The following is a 6116-nucleotide window of genomic DNA, read 5'->3' as shown; positions in this document are numbered from 1 at the left end:
GAGATCAATGATTATAAAATGTCAATCTCAACAATTGGAGTAAAGGTAGATCTCAATGATTTGAATTGTCGATCTCAAAAATTTGAATCATCGTCTCAATGATTAAAAGGGAGCATTAAGAAAGAAAAAGTGTTCCCTTATTTAGAGAGTTTTTTTTTTTTGAATTTTCAAAAAACAGTTACAGAATTTTTTGACAGTGTTTAGCACCCCAGATTGTTTCTGAAAACTCCAGAGATGAACCTTGAGTGATGGAAGGATAAAACAATCTAACTTAAAACAAGCACATGCACCCCAGATTGTTTCTGAAAATTCCAGAGACGAACCTTGAGTGAGGGAAGGATAAAACAATCTAACTTAAAACAAGCACATGCATGTATGTGTGTACATATGTTCATATTGCTGCTTACTAGATGATTTGATGAATTGGGTAGGTCGTGAATGGACTAGGTAGGGAGAGACCTCTCTTAATTATATATAAAGGTTTGCTTGGCCTCTTTTCACTCAAGTCTTTTGGGCATATGTGAAGGAAGATGACTTTGACATCAAATAACATTTTTTTGTGCCATTTTTAGTACAAAATGATCATTGATGTAAAAAGTAAGTTTAAGAGAGTTGACGACTTACCATTTTTTTATATTCAGACTCACAACTTTTCTTGCTCTTGAGATATGGTTTCTTTTGAAGTCAATCCGATGGGATGCAGGCCTCCGAAATCACCCCCAATCCAACTCAAACGGTAGTCCGGGGTATCAATGGGAAAGACATCCCCTATCAAAAGGAGAATCCCTGCCCTTAAATTCAGATTGATCCTCACTGATAAAAGGCAGTCTGTATACTCAAAAAAAAAAAAATTTGTAAGGTGAGATGAGGTTGAGGGACCATTTACACGTAAAACAGTTTACTAAATGGACTATCCAGTTACTACCCAAAAATTAGGGATTCTTATAAAGAAACTCTTTCCACGGGACATTGTTTTTCCTTTGAAATTTTTTACTCGAAAACAAAAATGTTGAACTTGATACTAAAAGTGTGATTTTGACAATTAAAAGTGTGTATGTTGTTGACACTACAAATACGATTTAGTATTTTTTTTTTTTCAACCTCAATATTGGATAGATCTTCTCGACATACTCAAAATACATATATTACATATGCAAAACAGACACTCAAATCAAGCTTTACAACAAAATCTTAAAAAAAATTTGAATCTCAACATCGTTCGTCATTTTTTTCCTTCTTCATTTTTGTTACAAATCATCCAAATAAATTGAAAAATACATCTAAATGTTCAAAAGCAGGAGTATATCATTCTCCATTCGTCGTTCACTCTCAAAAATCATTTGAAATGATTGCAATCCCCATTGAAAACTCCATATATGTAAAGAAAATGAGAAAATGGTTATTTGGGTACTCCAAAAAATATAAAGGGAGATGAAGTTGAGGGACCATTCAGATACAAAAAGTTCACTAGATGAACTATCAAGATACCACCCAAAATTCAGGCACTATTTAGAAAGGAACCCTGTCCCACAAGGTTTATTAAGTATTTTCCCTAATTTCATTGGTTTTTATAAAGAATAACCCTTATCATACTAAGTTTAAATGTAAAGGTAGGGACATTTTTGTTCTTCCAACTTTTTGTGTCGAACCACACTTACTAAAGAAAAACGTTTGGCCTGTCAATGGATAGTCGAAAATTTGGTTCGAATTCATATTCAAAAGTTTTGATGGATTTAAATTCAAATATTATTTCTGTATTCAAATATATGTTAGATATATATAGATTCTGGTGTTATACATTCGATCCCTACGATACAGTCCTCATCTTTGGGGTAAAAGTGGAAAAATAATAAAGTTGGGGGGGGGGTTATTATTGAAAAAGGAGTAGAATGGGAAAGGTAATAAAGTTAGAGGGGTATTAGTCAAAAAGAGAATCTGATTCGAATTCATATTCGAAATTTTTGATAATATTATCCAAAAATTTTAGATACAAGATTCAAATTCGGATATTATTTTAGTATTCAACTATATTTTAGATATGGATTCAGATATTGATACATCCCATTTGATAAATAAATATGGGTCACAATGACAATCCTTAATTGACAACCACTTGTCCCATAGGGTTAATAGGTTGAAAAAAGGTTGATTTTTGCAACAATGATTTCTACAGTGAGGAAATTATCCTAAAAAAAATCAACCCATTCTGAAACTTCTTACCCCAACAAAAGTAGCTTACTTTTGAAGAATAATTGACCATCAAGTTGTACCATTAACTTATAAGAAACTTTTGATGGGGTTACAAGTTTCAGAATGGCTAATTTTTGCGAGGATGGTCTCCTTGGTATTTAGCCTAATCTGAAACTTCTAACCACATAAAGTGGTTTACAATTCAATGGTAAAAAATCAACAGTTCAGAATTCTAAATCATTTTTAATGGGGTTAAAAGTTTAAGATTGGGCTGATTTTTTGTGAGGATTATCTTCTCACCATAGATATCATCCTCAGAAAAAATCAGTTCAATCCAAAATTTCTAGCCCATATAAGACAAACGCATTGGTTCTCTGACATTGCCTATCCAACGTGACCCATTTATATAAGTAAAAGGTTGCATGGACCAAAGGTCCAGGCTCAGGCTGAGGCTGGACCGAGAATGTTGTGGATTGAACACGTGATGTTTCTTTAACTAGAGGTGTACCGGGGTTAAGAGGGAAAAAAATGAAATTGACTTTCCAGGTCAAATAAATAGTTGACTATGTCTTTTCACTTGGCTGCTACTCTCACTCCATATTTTTCCAATATTTTTTCCCTTTCTTCTCTTGAAATGCCGATTTCATGGTTATTTAATTTTATTTTTCGTGTGACCGCTGACTAAAGAGTCCATGATCTGAATCTTACAGTTTCCAATGTTTTTTGTTTTTTTTGTTTTTTTTTCATTTTATTTGAATCCATTGGCCTGATGATTTTTGCCCACCAAAAAGAGGGTAATTCTCTCCCCATTTGTTCCTCCTTCCCTACTTCCTCTTGAGAGGTTAATTTTAACATTTTTATTCTTATATTTATATGAAATTAGTGTTTTAGATTTTAAGCACCTTCTTCTTCTTCTTCTGTGCTTTTACATTGGACCTTACAAAATGTTATTTTAGCCCTTTATACCCTTTTCAATATTATCAGTTTCAATTCAAACATGTATACAAGAATTACAGCTGCATTTCAAAACAAGATGTGATTGATAAGTAGAGCCCTACTCATCATTTTTTTTTTTGGTGTCAAACCCATTTATAAATTAAGAATAAAGTTGTAGCATACATATTACAAATAAAGTTGTAGTATACATATTAGGGGCCGATCATGGTACAAATGTAAAAACACACTACGTCATAATGCGGGATAAACGACTGCTCTTGCAGTCGCCAGTGCAGTCGTTTTAAAAGGAGTCGCGATTGGAATGCAACTGCAGATAAAAGTCGGAAAAAACGACAGTTTTCGACCGTCGAAAAAAACAACGGTTTACCGATAGAAGGACCGTCAAAATAACGACGGTTTAGACCGTTTAAAGAACCGTTGAAAAGAATGACGATTTTAGACCGTCGGAAAGAACGACGATTTTAAACCGTCGAAAAAAACGACGGATCTATAAAAAACCGACTGTTAATGGCAGGCGGAAAACACGATTGTTAATAGCAATCGTTTTTCTGAATTTATAATTAAAAAAAAAATATTAATTTTCTGATTTTGTAACTTGATAATAGAGTTGTTCCAAACTGACTTTGTTCCACACTACTTTCATCTCTCTACTGGAGATTCAATTGAATATAATGCCCATTAGCTTATCTCGCCATCAAGATGTCTTGTGAATGGTTTAGGAGAAACTCATAGAAAGTAAACCTAAATGCTTGAGTCTTCTTGAGCACATATCTTCTATCACGAAATCTTGCTCATTGTATAATTCGAAACCATATGATGCAGAAGGGAAAATAGTTGCAATGATTTTGCTTTCCCACTATGTGAAGGTACAGTTCCTACGGATTTCCCTGTAATACCAGCAGAAGCCATAGTAACCCCTAGAAGCCTATTGGAAGTAACATTTGCCTCTCCACCAAATATGGGAATGGCCTCCGCATCATCTTTCCCATCCTTGCATGTTTCTACTGAACAAAAAAAAAGGCAGAAATGAACTCAAGTATTATACATAATGACTAATATACTTCAACATGAGAAAATTCCAAAAGCAAACACCTGGTCAGGCAAATGCCCTTTTGCAAACCAAAACCAGGCATGGTAGCACAATACTTGGCCATATTTATTGATTTGGAACTTAAGAACAGAAGGGGGTCAAGTAGCGAAGGAAACAATGTCATAGTCTCAGGTTCAATGATAATAGATCAACAAACCTCTGTGACACCTCAGCACTCCCAGCATTGCTAATTGAAACTGCATGCCCATCAAACCCTTTCAACTTGTTAACCAAGCCTTGATCTTTATTGCTCAATGACTTGGTAGGTGCTACGATGCTCAAAGGAGTTGCCGGCTGCATCATAGTCACATCACAATAGTTGGATATGACTCCTCTAAATGTGTGCCAGATAAAGTATAAATGATAGTTTCTTCCCATCATTCCTCCCCAATGTAAGTATCCCTTATGTTGTTCTTCTAAATTAGAGTATTACTGGTAATATGAATTAGAGAAAATGGCAGAAAAAGTTAGTACCATGGCTTCACATACAACGGAGGATGATGGACTCCTATGACCTTGTGAATGTGATCTCTGGACATGCAACAATTCATGGATGTATCAGAGCATTTCTATCTAAACAAGTTTAATTTCACTCAAGATCCACCCTGTGTTTCTCTATGATGGTAACCACACAAGTTTGCCAAATCCTTTAGTTCTGGCTGAAGAGGATTGCAGTGAAGCCCCACAACTTTTGTTGTTTGAGCGCATATCCACCCTACAAAAAGCATATGAGAATACTAGAACCCAATTCAGTATAAATACTTGTATTTTATAATAATAACTGTCTATAACATAATAAAATAAAGTGTCACGAGAGTTCAAGTAAACCAAAAAACATTACTCACAAGTAGAGAAATCCAAAGCTATCAGCAACAAGTACAAGACCCTTGTTTGAATTGATGTCCATACCATACAACATTGTCCAATTATAGTTCCCTTTAGGATTTCCTTACAAAAATAAGGTCTGGAATCATGAGAAGAAGTATATGTACAAAAACATTCTAGGTGTTCTCTATTTGATATCTAAGAACCCTCCTTCGAAGTCTTTCAATTTATTTCCAAATCAGATAGTATGTGTACTGCTCCACAAGTTAAGACATCTCACCAAATCAGATAGGATGTGTACTCCTCACCAGAAATTGAGGATTTTATTTTAACAATGATTTTAATAAAAAAAAGAATGATGACACAAAAGTTTGATGCTTATTATTTAGTGAAAAACATATTTACTTCCCTCAGTTATATCATGGAAGTTGGAGCCATCATCATGATTGGGGCTCTCCCCCTTTCCATCAACATCTTCAATCACATTGCCATTTTCTTCGACACTAAATTTTTCTATGTTGTTGGCATTCACACCTACTGAATTTGTCTGTTGGGGCTCAAGACTCACATAATTCTCTACAACAAACACAAGACAGTAAAAACATACATGATTCAATTTCAAAGACCCTTGATTCAATGTTGGATTAACTTATCAAATTAAGGTGGTGGTAATGGTGTTTCTTGACATCGAGGAGTTGTAGAGCCATCGATCTTTGACCTTGAAGTTATATTGCTTGCTGCAAGTTCACTTGTTCCTCTAATTTTCTTCTCAAGAGAACCTCTTGAGTGGTGTTGTTGAATATCCTTGCTCCACTTACCAAATTGAGAGAGAGATACTAAAGGTTCAAACTTGTAAGAAAACAAAGAAGAAAATAGAACTTTAAAAAAAAATGGAGACTACTTTGCTCAAACAATATTTCGAAATTTAGGATTTTTAAGTGTATATTGAATCCTCTCAAAACTAAGGACTAAGATGTACTTAAAACTAATTCAATAAGACATAGTATCAATCTTCATCCAAACCGTAAGTTATCTGATCAGATTGGATCTTATA

The 6116-nt window shown here is 34.3% G+C and overlaps 1 long non-coding RNA gene across 1 annotated transcript; it reads right to left on the bottom strand.

Annotated features, from left to right (window-relative positions):
• Positions 1-3373: 3373 nt before the first annotated feature.
• On the bottom strand, positions 3374-5874 carry LOC147382495 (uncharacterized). The gene is made up of 3 exons (XR_015173196.1): positions 4712-5874; positions 4395-4531; positions 3374-4151 (listed from the first exon to the last, which is right to left on the bottom strand). It is a non-coding gene; the product is annotated as an uncharacterized LOC147382495 (long non-coding RNA).
• Positions 5875-6116: the final 242 nt, after the last annotated feature.

Source organism: Akebia trifoliata, chromosome 16, assembly GCF_017979445.1.
Source record: "Akebia trifoliata isolate Shusen 1 chromosome 16, ASM1797944v1, whole genome shotgun sequence".
NCBI classification, from domain to species: domain Eukaryota; kingdom Viridiplantae; phylum Streptophyta; class Magnoliopsida; order Ranunculales; family Lardizabalaceae; genus Akebia; species Akebia trifoliata.
The sequence above is the reverse complement of the archived record's forward strand: the minus strand, read 5'-3'. Positions and strand labels throughout refer to the sequence as shown.